General features: G+C 29.1%; 1 protein-coding gene across 1 annotated transcript in view; it reads left to right on the forward strand.

The window, feature by feature from the left end:
* The window catches only part of LOC132935833 (E3 ubiquitin-protein ligase Siah2-like), an 89,934-nt gene that overhangs the window by 67,455 nt on the left and 4,980 nt on the right, over window positions 1-17,499 (forward strand). The gene's annotated exons all lie outside the window — the stretch shown is intronic.

Here is a 17,499-nt window from a genome sequence, read left to right on the forward strand (position 1 = left end):
TATGATTAAATATTTTACATATTTTTTTTTAAGATACATGCATTTATAACAATAATATCCGTATAATATTTCTTGGAATGTTTATTAAAATTAATATTTGTGACAAAAAAACCAATGATGGATTTCTTGTTTTTGAAATCTTAGACAAATAATTATGTGTCTTAATGTTTTCAATTATAAAATTAAATGATTTCTATTTAAAATGATAAGTTAGGGATTTCATTGATAACAATTTATCTTGTGCGCATGTGCATAGAGTGCGTGAATATATACCTAATCTAAATTAAATACGCCAAAGGGGTTGAATGGAACGGTCAGTATAATATGACTATTATACCGGTGGTCTGGCAATGTGAGCATTAAGCACTGAGCATATATCTGAGCACATGTGTGTGACGATATTTGTTATTTTGATAATATACTTATTCAATAAACGATGAATATGACTCCACTAACTTGTAGCTTATTGTATGCTTATATAATAAATATATTTTTATGTCGGCGTTGTCGTTATTGATATTATATTGATATTATTACGATATTGTAAGCAATGTAACGGTTTGTCAAAATAAGAAAAGGCATATTGTAAAGATGTTTATGTGTTCGTGATAGAATGGCGGTTGCAAGACGAAAACAAATTGATGATTTCCATCGACCCCATAAATAGCTGTGCTCAAGTATCATATACCTAAGAAATCCTGTGCACATCAAAATAAATTTTTTGTCGTGACGCTGCAAAACTAAGTTTAAAATTAATACAAATGTAGGTAAGTACCCACACTGATTACGTCGCGGTATAACTCGGTTACACTTTACAACAAGGCGTCCGTTTTCACTTCAAATTACTCACCCAACTTAGACACTTATTGTACCTTTTTTTTTTACATTTCTGGGTACAAATGGGTAGTGACTAGGCAAGTAGAGGAGAGTGGGTCACGGGTGTATTGTGAAGTGCATTCGGTTTATACACAGCACGTGTGTACGAATTTTACCTCATTCATTGTTTGAGGGCGGCTACTGCTGATACGTCCTGTATTTATTGGGTAGTGCAGCCACCGGAAGCTCGATACGATTTTGGAAAAAGCAGAGTATCAATTTGGAAAATAACTTGTGGACCATATTGACGCATACGTTAATAAAATAATCAATTAAAAAAATAAATATTAAATCCATACCTGCAATTATTAAATATACTAGCATTATATTCTAAGAAGTATACTAGGTAGGTAAAAGAACAAATAATATTATCGGTGTAAAGTTTTATTTATTTATTATTTTATTTTTCGATTTTATGTTATTTTTATGTTCATTGACGGAACTATTACTACTACTCTCTACGTTTCTTTAAAATATTGTACATAATTTAGAACCACAAAAATACCATTATTTTTCACAAATTAGAATATACAATTTTATTCGAATTCAGCCCTCACAAAATTCGTAAAGTGGCTTGGCTTGGCGCAATGGCTGCTATCAGTTACGCAACGTGACTGAAAGTAAGTAATGGCCGCTGTCACTAGTTTTCGGATGGGTGACCATCGGGGTTCACCGTGCGCAAAATCCTTGCCCACACATACACATGTTTTCAACCGTACAAACCGTTCCAACCCTACCGTATAAACCCTACAAACCTTACAGACTAATGACCTCAGTCATCAAAGCCATAATTCAAAAGAAAAATTTAAATGGGTCATTTGTAATGGGTACCGACAGGTTAGTGTAATATAGTAATGTTAATTAATCACGTTCAATATAACAAACATAAACGTCATATTTACTGCCGTACACTTACGTAATTATATATAATATAACCTATAGGTACCTGATCTAGGTGGAGTTGTGGTGACGTACTGAAGTCTGAAGTGCAATAATATAACAGGTAAAAATATTATAAATTCGTATGTTATAGTTAATGTAATTTGTGGACCATCAATTATATTTTTATATTGTTATAATTTTACTATATTTCGGTAAATAGCGCTTGTCTATACCGCCGTGCAGTTTTGAAAGAATTCCACATGTAATCACCATAATTTGACTAACCAATACTCGAAAAAAAAGGATTAAAATAATTTTTTTACCGCGATTTTTTGAAAGGTTTTTCGTTATGCAATGGGCACGACCAAAATAATTTTTTTTAGCAAGAGTTTTCAAAACATTTTCAAACGCGTCAACTGGTTTAACATTATATCTTGTACATTTTTATTTAAAAATCGTTTTTCTGAATTATTTACATCTCGGCCATGATGATAATTATATGCGTGTTTATTATTTAGATTGTAATTATTTTATGGAAATAATATGATGAATATTAAATTTTCACCGAAAATTATGGGTTGGTCAGGTTGTTAAGAATATGTATATATATTTTTTAATTTTTTTTTAGATATTATCATTAAGGTTCAAAGCTTTTTGAATTTGCATATTCTTCTGTGATGTTTGTACCATTATCTAGGTCAGATGGAAATTTTACTCTTAAATTAACAAACTTGAATACACAATTTTACTTAACTTAAAATATTTTTAAATAAAATACAAAGTTAAATTTAGAATGACCGCTGTATAGAATATTTATATGAATATTGAAAAAAATTCTATCTTTTTTCTTTCAAATATTCCATACTTCATAATATAAAACGTCGCCATTTCGTCGTACAATAATTTTGATCGTAACATGGGACTTATAATATGAAATCTTTTGAAGCATTTTGGCTATCACAAATGGTAATAAATAACCATAGATACTTAAAAAGGTTTTTTTTTTTAAATACATGAAAACATTGTTAATATTTTGTCTCTTTTCTGAACAATTTATAGACATTTATTTTAGTCCTTAATCTAATATAGTAATATGACAAAAAACTTTATTTTACTGGGTCAAAAAGCTTGAAAATTTTATACAAGGTTCTTCATAAATTTTTTTTTTTAAGTTATTTAAATATATTAATGATATATAGGAATAATTTTTCCTTATAAGCATTTGAAGTTTAAATTTTTACAAAATTTGTCAAAACCACGAAACTGTGTTAATCATTTTGTAGTTAAAAATTGATAAAATGTTCAATTTTTATACCTTTAAGAATAGGAAATTTATTTCAAGGTTATTTGTACTTTAGTATTTATATAGGAACCAATATATTCTAGAACATACCTATATTATAAGCACATTTTTTTTATAGACATTCTAAGTTTAAATGTTGGATGAATTAAATGTGTAAACGATGAACAACGATTTTAGTTATTTTGTTGTAATTTAATAATATTATTCATTGGTACTTGAAACTTTTAAATTATGTTATTATATTAGATATATTATGCACACCTATGATAATTTTAAGCGCAACTTTTTGGCAAAAAAATAATTTAACCCACTGTATTAAACGTCTATTACTTATACGTAGTAGTATAAATAACTTTAATAGCAATAATATCATAAAATATAATCGGTAATATAGGGTGATAGACTGTCTTCGCATCTTTATTTTGTATGGAATAGTTTATAATTGAATTCAAATTTAACACGTTCATTACAGTGGCCCACTCGATACCTAAGGTATATATAAGTGATACTCAAACGGCCACCTTTTCATTTTTGATGGTTATAAAAAAATAATTTATTACGAATCGATATGTTACAGTATGAAGTTAAAAATACCTACATATTGTTCTCCTAAACAATTTGATATATTGAGTTAGTAAATTTTCCTGGTTCTTACATCATTCAACATGGGTTATAAAAGAACAACGAGTGTAATAGTTGTTAATAACCACTGCAGGAGATTTGGTTATTTCGCTAGGTGGCGCGTGATTATGCCCCGTTTCAGATTTCATGTAACATGATAATTATCATTATATTATCATAATAATATCGTAATACACTAATATGGTATGATAACAATATTTTACCTGTCATAAAATTTAAAATTCAAAGATTTTAGCTGACAAAATGTTGAAGTCTATTTTCAGCAGAGGTGTGCTCGCCGTGGTGTAGTCCGAGCAGTGTATTACATAAGCCGGTGGCCGGTGATCGTCACTCACAGTGTTCAGCTGTGTGCACATTGTATACATACACTTTGCGTGTTAGAGGGGTAAACTCTTCGCGAAATTAGCACACTGCGTGACATTTTACCGTCTCTAAATTTTCTCTTACACAAACAAACACACGCACGGCGTGCACACATTCGAAATTGACGGCAGGTACGTAATACGTAGGTATAGTGGTTGTATTTTAGGTAGGTAGCTACAAGTATTGTTCGCTTTTCGCCGCCGCGTGTGTAATGTTGCGGTGGTCGTCGTAATTGGCGCGTGGTGCGCGGTCGTGTCTCGACACGTCGTGTGTGGGACGCGATGTTTTCGGAACGTTCGTTAACGGCCACCACGGGAATACAGTCGCCCGCGGGGTTTTGGGAAATTTGCATTGTAAATTTCTCGACGTCTGGTGACAGCCGCCGTTGCGGCCTGCTCGTTGTTTTCCACCGAACTGCCGGGGGTAACAGTGCTCAGCGTGCTCGCCGAGAAATCTATCCGCTCACACGCGGTAAACAAAATACGGAAAAAACGGGAAAATGTTATAATAACGCGAGCGTATACCGCTATATTGTGTAGGTACCTCCTATATACCACGGTACCTACTCGCTTTCATCTGTATAGTTGTTACCATACATATTAAAGAATGGATAGGCAAACAACGGATAGATTAACATTATAGAGGAAAGAGTGCCGGAATGTGGTAGAAAGAAAGACTTTTTTTTTATCTTAGACCATAAACAATGGACAAGGCCATCTTAAACCTTTTTGAGAGTTTGGGCAGTGGTATAATGAGGGGCTACGACTTGAACAGAGTACTATTTTATTAAAATCGGTAATAAATATCGGGTACCGGTTGGTGATCTGGCAAGAACTAGGGGGCTCCATCAACCATGGGTCCCTGGGCACGTGCCCAAAGTGTCCAATGGAAAATAGGTGCCTGGCAAGGAATAGAGCTACTGACTAGATATTTTAAAGCCAACGTAATTAAAAAGATTTGGGGCAATGATGAGTGTGATTTATATCACGCATTCATGTGTACGATTGGTACAACCGTTATCACTTGCAATTTATGTCACCCATATTTTATATATCAAACAACAATATTGCCTACTCGTGATTCAGCCTCATAAGACCTATGAAGTCTGGCAGCCATATGTCAAGAGGGCAAAATTCAATTGATTAATCCATGTAATATTTAATTTATGCCATCAGTTATATGATAACACCATGAACTAAGATAGTATGGACTGGCGACGGTGTTAATATTTGCGGTCAAGTTATTCAACCGTATTTCTGTAGTGGGAGAAATTAAGTGACTGAAACGCTATCTATTTGAAAGTATTGACACTCTTTCAAATTATTTAAATAAATACAACATATTAAAATGGTTTGAAATTGTAAGCCACAGATTATCGATTTCTTATTGAAACATTGCTGATCAGCGTATAAAAATTAAAAATATTTTTTAATTAAATAGTTATATACACAGTCAAAACATTCACGATTCACTAACTGTTCTCTTAAAGTGTTACATCTTACATCTTACAATAAGTTAAAATTGTACATGCTTGCACAAGAATCAAGTACCCACGGCCACTTTCAAGCGCAAGACGCCCAGACACCCAGTGTACACCGGGCCAAAACGGCCTGACTGAAAAACTGTCTGGGCATATAACAGTTAAAATAAAATTTTTTGATAAATAATGTTACAATCATTTATATATATAACTGTATATTATTAAGTAGATTGTATTATAGCCGTATAGGTATTAGCGTTTAGCATGAATTCATACTAATAATTAATAATAAACACGATTTAATATTTATATTATTATTTACGAATTTACGAGGGAATATATTAGGTAAAAATAATAGATAACAAAGAAGAATACAACCCACTGCACGGCACGCGCCCGCCGACCAGCAAACGAACGGAACACAGTAAATTGAATAGTTGATACTTGGTAGTTCATGAAAATAACACTACGATCGCTTCGGTTGCAAGATTTCCCTCTCTACGGAAACTACGTTTTAAAACATGACCGCACCACTACCACCCGCCCATCATGTCGCCACCAGTCCATATTATCAGGGGTAGGACACTTCTCGGCGGCGGGCTGATAATAGAGAATCAACCACTGCAGGTCCGCAGTAGGGGCATGATCTGGGAAAATATGAAATCTTAACGTTTTCATTTCTGGTAGCACTGAATTTGCCATGATACCACGTTTTATTGTTATCTCTATTATATTAACGTATCGGAATTTTTAAAAATAATTCTATATTAATAGTTAATACCACTTTTTATTTATTTTTGTAATTTAATTGAATCAATATGAATGAAATACCTGAACATGTATTCACATAGTCGGACATGTTATTTTATTTCAATTTTTTTAAAATCTATGGTAAGTAGTAACATAATTAAGGTACCTAAAAATAAAAAAAAATTGTATTTATAATATTGTATTAAATATTTGTATTTGTATTCAAATACTTAGTGAGTAATCGCAAAGGGCATTTTTATACTAGTGTTTTAAAAGTATTTTTAATACTACTTTATTCCAATACTAGTATTAACTATTAGTTGTGTCCGGATGTCCGGTGAAGAGTTAACTCATTGTTTTAAAGCAATTAAATTAAAATAGTACATTTTATCGTATAAAAGTATGCCATATTTATTTTTCGTGTATTAATGGTCAAACTGTTAAATGAACTGGCCCTACTGCGGACCTGCAGTGACTGACTCAAGCCTTCGTCCTATGCTGCCTGTATAAATTTTTATCAGTGTCCATTCTGATTGTTATATTCTGTGATATTATCTTAGTTCGTGGATAACACCTAAATAATGATTAATGATAATTAAAAAAACACAGGATAATCTTATAATCATAGACCTAATATAATAGTTCAATGGTTGTTACCAAAAAACAATATTATATTCCATGACATGGTTATGAATGTCATGGATTAATCAATCGTATTTTTTCCTCTTGACATAATGGCTGCCCTACTTAAATATACTAATCAAGTCGGCTATCTAGTTGTTTTATATATCTATGATATCACCGCTGTTTAAGTGATATCTATGATACGAGTACAAATACACATGCGCAATAGAAGTTGCAGACATCTTGTGACTCTTCTATAATATGTCTTCAACACATAGTACGCGTAAATAATGCAGTAGATCTATCCATGGTATATAGCATTTGACGTATTTTGCAATTACGAATTTTTAACTTAAGTCGAATGAAAAACTTGAGATGCTGAAGCCCCCTATTTTTCAGTTTGTTTTATATTATGATCATGGTTATATAATAATCAACACCTCCCCCTTTCAATATTCACATATAATTATGGTTTTGCACTGATCGTATTACATGTTTATTAATATGAAATAAGAGCTTATTCACTATAAGTGGAATACATTATGAGGCACGATTTAAGGCCTATATAGATGCTAAGCATACCCAACCCCATCCAAATCATGCCTGTAGTTGTTGATTTTCGTGTTTATCGTGTAAACTAGAGGTAAAGTGTAACCGTTTTTATAGTACGATACTAGAATTGATTGTATTGCCTAAAAAAGTAGAATGGGATATTGCTGTTGTAATTTTACTTCATGTCGTTGATAATATAATAATCATTAATCACATATATAGCTATATCAACCAGTAACTGTACAGCTGGAAGACAATAAATGAAGGTACTGGTATAATAAACTATACAGGCCGGTTAGTGCGGTTCCGTGCGATTGTCTTAGGTAGATAATATTTTTTTAACGTCAACAACCAACTCACTACTATTGACCGGGTAATGTATGTACAATTTCAACATTTTTTAATTTTTAGGGATATGACTGAATTATCCATTGACGTTATATCTGACGTTAACGCCTTTGACCGTTACAAATAGTCTATTATTGATGTTTACGCGTTTCAAGTTTAGGTTAGAGAAGTGTTGAGTCTGAATTTCTTTCAGAAGTCTTTGAAATTTCTCTTCCTTTACAGTATAAATAATATACATTATTGGTTCAGTAATCAATTTGTATACACATAAAAATGTTTGCAACATGAAGTTATTAATATATTATTATGGGATTAAATCGTATATAATTTGAAAAAAGTACCTACGAAGAAAAGCAAATTGATAAGTGTTTGAAAAACATTGACCGAGAGAATTAGTGTATATTAGGTAGGTACCTTCGTTAATAGTATCAGCTCTTAATTACACGAAGAGGTAGGTACTCACAATGACTCCGTGGAGCCTTAAAATCCGTTTAAGCCTCAGCTATATATACGCAATACGCCCATGCGCACAGTGCACATACTATTATTATCTATATTGTGGCCTTTGAAATATTTACGTACACCGTGTATGATATGCACGCCCACGACTATTAATGCTACTGCCCTAAATACTGTAAATAGACATAACCAACACGCACTACAACCTGCACTATATGATAATAAAACGACAATGTAGTCGACAGCGCCACCGCGCCCCCAATTTGCTCCGAGAAGCAACTTTTAGTGATTCTTTGTAACGAAACGAATAACGATTTTTTTTTATTTATTACAACTTCTATCTTTTTATCAAAACACTAAAAATAAGCATAATACATTTGTTGAAGACCCTTCGCATCGGAGTAGTTACTAGTCTAATGGGCAATGCGGTTGTTTATTAATAATTTTACAGGTGCACAAAAAAAAAAAAAAAACAGTGGACCACTAAATTACTGTTTGTACGTGACGTAATAATTTTTTAGTGGGGCGATAGTTGGAGGGTAACTTGCGTATTAAACAGAGATTTCAGTTTTTTCGTTACATTTTGTGGTAAGGAATTTTTTTTTTTTTTAGGGCCACCATAGGTACATGTTAAGAATACTTAACATTTGTATTTATAAAAGTTACCTATTAAAATATTTTTAAAGTATACTTGCTATGTTACTCATTCTAACAGCATTTTATTTGGTTGTTATGTATTATTTTTATTAGCATACACACTAAAAATTCAAAAATAGTAAAATATGCTACATTGAATAATTTTGCTGACTCTAATGGCATAATATTAAGATCATCCTATCGGAGAGTAATATTCAATAAGTATTCAATTTTATATAATATGATGTTATACTGTATTGTTATGTACTCGTGTTCATTTGGTATATTTCAAATTATAATTATATTATATTATAATTTAAAAATATTTATAATAATAGGTATATGTGGAAAAAAATTCAAACCATACTAATTTCGTATTCGTTTGTTTTGTTCAAAAAATGTACGTTCATTATGATAATAAATGTTTAATGATATACTTATACTTCATATGGTCATACCTAATACGCGTCCTGTGTTTGTAGTTGTAAAGTTTAAGTAATTTAAAATAACTAGATGAAATATTAATGTTGCCATTGTAAAAGTATATAGATTAACCTATTTTAGCATGCCATTAAATCATTTTTGTTTCAAACATTTATTTTAATAAATAATGCTACAATATCATGCTGTTTTGTATTTCACTAAATTTTCAAAAATAAATATTAAGTTTATTGTTTTATACTGTAATTTATTTTTATTTCCGTGTTTAAGTATTTAATACTTACTTACTTATCTTAATTAAAAAAACACACAATATAATATACGTCCATAATATTATAATAATATATTCGACACAAATGAGAAAATGTATATTATACGATCGTTGTAAAAAAATTCCTTTTTACCCTGTAACGGACAAAGTAAAGGAAGTCTATATAAATAACATAGTTATTTGATATCAAAAGATGTTTTTGACGGAAGGATAACGACAAAATTATAATAATAAAAATACTCGAATACCTCGAAAAGGACAAGTGGCCATTTTAAATCACGTACGCAGTAATGACAAATCCTGACCAGATGGTATATTACGTGAGCGTGTATGTGCTTAGGTTCATAAAATTCTCTTGGATCACATGGGGAGATATTTGGCCGAGGGCATAACACTTTGAGACCGCCTGCGTATGCTGTATGTACGGGCATACAACAAGTACAACTGATATATTAGATCGGCGAACCACGGGTGTGGAGGCGGGACGCGAGACTCTATAATATGTATATATATATATATGTATATATATATATAGGCTCTTTTATCAAACCCTTTGACCCAAACCAACATTTTAAAATCGGCCCTTAAGTTCGTTAATAATTCGTGAAATTTACATATGCAAATTAATATTCAAGGCTTTCGGCAGTAATCGAATATGTCGACCGTTTATCCTGATTACTGTAGTAGGTAGGTATATAGACACTATGGCCGGAACAAAATTATTGCTTATCCGTTCGAATAGTTTTTATATGAAACTATCATACAAATGTGGTTATATACAAGTAATAACCAATATTAATAAATATAGGTACAGTCATACAGGCATATTATTATTTTAGGGAGTTGAAAAATATTTTTTTAAGCAATTTTATTTTAATCAAACTGCACTAATTATTGGTGTGTAACCAAATACTAATAATGAACCATAACCATTCAAATTGAAAATATTGAAACGTACTAAATAAAATAAGTGCAATTTAAAAGAGTGTTTTAATTATATGGTCTATAAAATAAAACACATAGTTATTGTTCTATGAATATACATAGTCTATGATTGTCAGTTTTATGTGGAAAAAAGGAAGTTATAATATTATTTTTCATTGACAATCTTTAATTTATTTTTGCAAAATGTGACTTTCGTTTTATTTCTATACATCAATATTTGGCCAACAAAAAAATACAGATATTTCCAATTATAGTTGTATATAGATTCTAGTGTTATAATACATAATAATATTTAATATTTTAATATGTACAGAATGCAAAAACCTAAAACCAAACCGTCGACATTGTGAAAAATGTCTTACTTATCAGGAAATTGTTGGAAAATTTGTTAATTAGTTTATTGATATACCTATTTATTATGATTTTGTGAAAAGCTAGTTCTACGTTTCAATTATTTCGTGTAGATTATCATTTAATTCCACATTATGCCATGTAGGTACTATATTATCATCGTAATCTAACAGTTTTGTAAAATGTAAAGATAAGAAAAAACCGCAAAAAAACAATTTAATTGTTATAAATTCATTACATCTTTTATAAAATTGAAACATTTAGTTTGTACTGTATTTTTAAATACACTGTAAACTAGTGACAAATGTTCACTTTTTAAAATGTTAGTGCATAGAAACATATAAATTATTTTTTTTTTTTCACACTGCGAACAAAACCGAATAAAGTAAACCGATTTTTTTTTTTACAGACATCAAGACACATATGTACTTTTCAGTTTTAAATCCACTACGCGTAATAAAAACCGTATTTTATTGGTAACAATTTTTATAACCGTGTTAAAAATGTGTTTGTGTGGCATATTATTTTAAACATATACAGCATACAAGTATACAACCTATAAAAAACCCATTTATGAGGCATATAATACGAATATTATATGGTACGTATTTTAATCAGACCGTTAGCCGGTAGTACGGTATATGTACTTTGCGCTTGTGCCGATAAAATTTTAATGAAACAGTTTTTTTTTATTCAAGTCACCTTAATACTATTAGTATTTACTATAAATTATTTACTTAAGTATTAGAATTCACCTAATACAATAATGGAATAGTTTATACTTCTCAAAATAAAAATAATTACTGTTTCGGAATTGTTTATTCAAAACAAATTGACTGACGGTAACTGTTGTACCTAATTACATAGTTAAAATTTTACGTATTTTGTCAATATTTGAACTTTAAATGCTTATAAAAAAATTATGACAATGGATTTTTAATATTTTTCATCTGCCTTTGAAACAATATACTAGGAGCCTTCTATTAAATGTTCAAGTTCTTTCAAATAACATTTTATTGATATTTATAGAAAAAAAAACTAAAAAAAATGGAAACCGAAAATGTCCGTAAACAGCTCAAAATAAGTCAAAATATTTGGAAAATGTTATGGTATATAGACAATGCTAATATAAACATTCAGTCAAAATTGCATGTACCTATGGTGTTTTAGAGTTGAACAGAAAACAGAAATCGATTTTCTCAAAAACACGTTTTCCCTTAATTTTTGTTTTGTTTTGTTTTTTACGGCGCTTTTGAAAACTACTGGGAAATTTTACTTTTGACCCCCCAAAATACGAAGTAGATTCACTTTCCTATCTGATAAGATACTTTTGAAGAAAATCTAAGCATTATTACTGTCCTAAAAGGTGATGACAGACACAAAAAAAAAAATAAAAAAATACACATTGTAAAATTCATACATTCATCGCTCCGCTCAGAATCTAAAAAAAGTTTATTGATCTAAATTATTTTTGATAAAAGTTATTCTGTTTATAATCTAAATTAAATTATTAATTTCCATTAAGAAGCAATAATTATCCAAATACATAGTTATGTACATTTTTGAATATGGTTGATAACATAAATTTTTATATATAATATTGCTATAGGTACATGTAAGCTTAAACGATTTACAAATCATTTTTTTTTATTTGCTTAAAATTTTATTACAAATTAAATTAAAATTTATTTAATCCACGTTTTTTATTATAATTTTTGTTGTCATTATACATCAAGCCTAGGTATTATATTAAACATTTGAAGGTTTTACACATAGTTTAGATAATAGGTAAAATCTGAAGTTCAAATGCTAATGATTAATACACAATACGGTAGGCAAGTTAGTCAGTTAGTGATAATTCCTAACTAAATAAATTAAAAATATCAAAAAAAAACAAAACTATTTATAAATGTAAGGTAGGTATTTAATGTAGATATTTAAAAATGTTATAAAAATCTTTAGTTGCCAATTTATCTAATGGTTAATAAAAAAAAAATATTTTTTTTGCATTTTAATGATAATGGTATTTCAAAGTGTTTGAAAAATATTGTGCACATTAAAAATAAATTTAAATTTAACTTCTTCCTTAACTCATTAAATTGTTCAATAAATTCGTGAACAACATAACTAATCTATTAACTCAGTTACTTTATAAAGAAAGTACCTAACTAGTTTTTTAAGTCAGAAGTTGCTGATAAAAGTAACTTCAACCTTACACTAACTTTCTTACTTCTTGATGACTATTATGGATTGTAAGTAATGTGCTTTTGATATTCTTCGGAATGCTACAAATACGTGCATTTTTAAGAGCATTTTATAATATAAGAAACTGTTATAATATAATTTAATATAATATTGTATAATGGTTTTTTTATAATGCTTCTTATCTTATATATTTCAAAATACAAACATGTAATAATATTAATGTATGTACATACACGTATAGTATATATAATAACAATATTTGTTTTCTAAAGTATATAAACAGAAACATCTACGTGTAGTATTTTATCTTCAAACCGGAAGTAATCAAAAAAAATGTACCCCAAAAATGTTCATAAATAATTTTACTACGTTCAGTTTATTGGGACTTTTGAAATTGTACTATGTTGAAACCAAAATTGTTTAGTTATACATGATATTTGCCGAAAGGCATCTAATAAAACTGAAGTATGGGGCGCCTTTTTATTGGAAATCGAAAAATATTGATTTGCTATTTAAAAAGCAGTAAATAGTTTTACGTTTAGTACTTCATGCTCGAATCTGCATAAAATTATCGTCATAAATTATACCAAACCGAAGAAAGTTTAGAGCACAACGTTTTCATATTATCTGGGATACTGCACTCTTGGTGCCTTGAGCTACAAATTATCCAGTCAAAATGAACACTGTATATATACCAGATAGCTATTAGGTATATATGCACTTAGATTTTCAATGGTATTTACGATCAATATTTCATTGTGTCATTTCCTTATTTACTTAATCATTACCTTGTATACCAATAGTTTACTGCATAATTCACTTTAAGGTAATAGGTGCCTACGTTTGAATAATAAGGAATGCTAATATTGTTTTTCTTAATCTATGTAAGTAGCGGGAAAAAGAGTTGTAGTAGATATATAAGTATCTATACATGTACATTGTGATTGAAAAACTTGAAATAAAAAAACACAAATTCGTAATTTTAAATTTGAGTAGATGAGTACCTAGTAAAGATAATAATATCGGTTTTAGTGTTTTTACTATATAGTAGTAGACACTCTAACATGTTTGTAGTGCCATAGTGTTATGTATTGTCTTATTGAAAATTGTTATAAGAATAATAATAATATATGATCTTGTAAATTTAATATTCTGTAATATATTGAATGTTTAGACTTTAAATAACATTGTGAAAAATATGCAATATTGAATAAGTTCAATATACGATTGTCATGAATTCAATATTAGCTTGTCATTATATCTTAAAACATGTATGTTGTTCAATATATTAATTACATTTTCAAACTTAATAAATTGTTCTGTTAATGTTGTAAAATAAAAATAATGTTACAATAATAATATATTAACTGTAGTAATCCCACTCAACATTTGCCATGTTGTTAAATGCTTTAATATTCACTTTAAAATTAATTAACATAATTATAGTAAAGACTCAGAATAAAAATAAGAAATAAACAGGAAACAAAAAAAATATTGAAAAATATTTTATTTTATTCTACCAGGGGTACTTATAATATTCAAGAGTTACGGAGATTTACGGAATTAGAAAGTTGCACAATATTAGTTAATTAGTTGTTAGTTTTTAGGTTATATTATCTGAAAATATGCATCGAATTTGCATCTATATTTTATGTTGATAAATTATTTATAGTAGATTTATTTAGTTTAAAATATTGAATTTAAAATGTAGGTAATATACCTAAGCTGACTTATAAATAAAAATGAAATCTTACTTTTTGATTCATAAATAATTATATTGTATATATCTACTTATAAATTATAACCTAACCTTGTGAACAATTAGGGGGCATAATATTAATAATAATTTATAAAAATTTAAAAATGTCATGAAAATAAATTTGTTTCCTAGAGAATTGAAAAAGTAATGTCAAGCGGAAACAATCCAATATATAATGATGGTTGATAGTCATAATGCATTAATATACTATCACTTAAAGTCTGTAGTGGATGAATCTTGCGGTTTTTATACTTTTTTTTATAAATAATAATAATTCTTAATAATAACTATTAAGTATTTACTATGCAGTTAGTAATACTATTTACTTTTTATCTACTCACCAAGTTTAAAAATATAAAAACTTTAAAATACTTACTAGACGTCAGAATTAATAGTTAGACAACACCTAGACGAATACAATAATGATACGTACGTTGTAATGACGAAATAATGTGAAAAGACAATGACAGTTTTCTTTATCTATTTTTTTAACTGTGTTTTATTTATACCTTTTTAGATTATTATAATTTTTAAGTATGAATACAATTTTTCAATTTTCCAATTATTCAATTTTTTTTTTAATTTTCTGAAAACTACAGTTTTTTTAGGAAATGTATTATTTTAATTTTTTCCATATTTTCTGAAGTTCTGGAAAAAAGGGGGTTTTCCGAAATTTTTTTGAATTTTTCAGACATTTTGATCTCATATGAGTAATGAATAGTAATCTGGACCCTAGAATCTAGAGTAATAGTAGTTTTTAAACCGTTGAAGCTATACAGGGTTTCCCGTGAGGATTTACCCGTTCGATATCTCCTGAAATATTAAAATATATATCATAAAACTGTTTTTTTTTTTATTAGATTGACAGAGACAAGGACTACACATATTTTATTTTTTAATTTAATTAAATTTTTTGGTAAAAAAGTTAAAAAAGTTATTTTTATATTTTTATTTTTTAAAACAATTGAATAAACTAATCAACTTATTTATAGAGTTAATTCTTGTGAAAATTTTGACTTTTTGACATTTATTTTTATTAATCTCATGATTTTTAATATTTTTTTAGTTTATAGGTAAAACGGCAAAAACCTGGTTTGGCGAGCCCCCCTCTACGGCTAATGGGTATCATCATGGGACATTCTGTATGATGGTATTTCTCGTAGAATTTTCATTTTTACTGTTCTGTTCTCAATGTGTTCATGGGATGAATATAGGAAGTTCTTTTCTATCAATAATCGATATAACGTGAATTTGTCTTGTGTAAAATGTTAGTAATTTTTCGATAAAATACTGATTTTGGTGTACCAATGACTGGATTAACTAGACTCGAAGAATGTAACCAATCTACTATTTCATCATTTTGAAAACTATAAGCATAGTTAGTGTTTAATAATGCTTTTTGGATAAATATGCTTTATTAATAATGTATTTTATTTATCCGCGCATAAGTGTAACACATAACACAAACCCATATTTATAACTGTAAAAGAGTCACACCTTGTTAAGTTTGGTAGTTTTAAGTCAACAACTCATTAACTCACCCCGGTCCCCGGATTATTAATTTAGTGTAAGTCATTCGAAATCAATTTTATTTGAACCATATTTGCTGAAGTATCTGATCATGGTTCAAATTATAACTCAGAGGGTATTGAAAACCCTCACTGAATCACCTATAGGTAACTTAACCTATAGGTGATTCAGTATATTATATTTTTCACTAACCAAGTTACAGAATCATACATAAATGTCAACCAATTAGGAAATAATCTTTTCTCTGACATAAAAAAATACAAACTATAATGCTGGCGAGTGTTGTATGATGAAGGTATTATATTATGTACTAAATCCCTTGGACACTTGACGTAAATATTATACATTGAAACGTCACCAAAGATAAAATCTGAACCGCGTATGCACCCAAGTACGTGAAAAAAATACGGAATTCTCTTTGAACGGAGGGCGTGAACGACATCAAAGAACTATTGAGGTAAAAACTACTTATGCCTAACTCGGGTAAGTGGTAACCCGACTGGGCGGTAGTAGTGGATTAGTAATTTTTGTCGTCCACTGTCCACGCCATCAAAGTCTGTTTAATCTAAAATTCCTTTGTCTTTTTTAAGTAAAGTCGATATTTCAACAGCACTATTACGGCCATCCCGTCACACAACCACTTCATCCTTTAACAACGTCCAGTCATTAATATTTAACTGCCAGTAGTGAACTAGTACGCTTTCATTATGCACCACTAATTAAAATAATTTAAAAACGAAACATGACGCTTTAATATTATTCTGTGATGTGTTAAAAAAATATGTGATTATGTACATCTACTATATTACTAGGTAAGTATTAAATAAAATACTTTATATTATTTTTTATATGCACTGGCATGTGTTAGTTATATTTGAAAATGAAATGACATAACTGTAATTTTGTCACTGTCAAAGTGTACACTATATAAATATAATACAAGTTTCTAATTATAATATTTTATTTATCTACCTTCTAGGTATCATTAAAATTATTTATTATAAATTAAGAATTATTTGGTCTGTGGACGATCACTTAAAATAAAAAACTGTTTAATAATCTTAATGCTTTGTTTCTTGTAA

The sequence above is a fragment of the Metopolophium dirhodum genome, chromosome 1, assembly GCF_019925205.1.
Source record: "Metopolophium dirhodum isolate CAU chromosome 1, ASM1992520v1, whole genome shotgun sequence".
NCBI lineage: Eukaryota > Metazoa > Arthropoda > Insecta > Hemiptera > Aphididae > Metopolophium > Metopolophium dirhodum.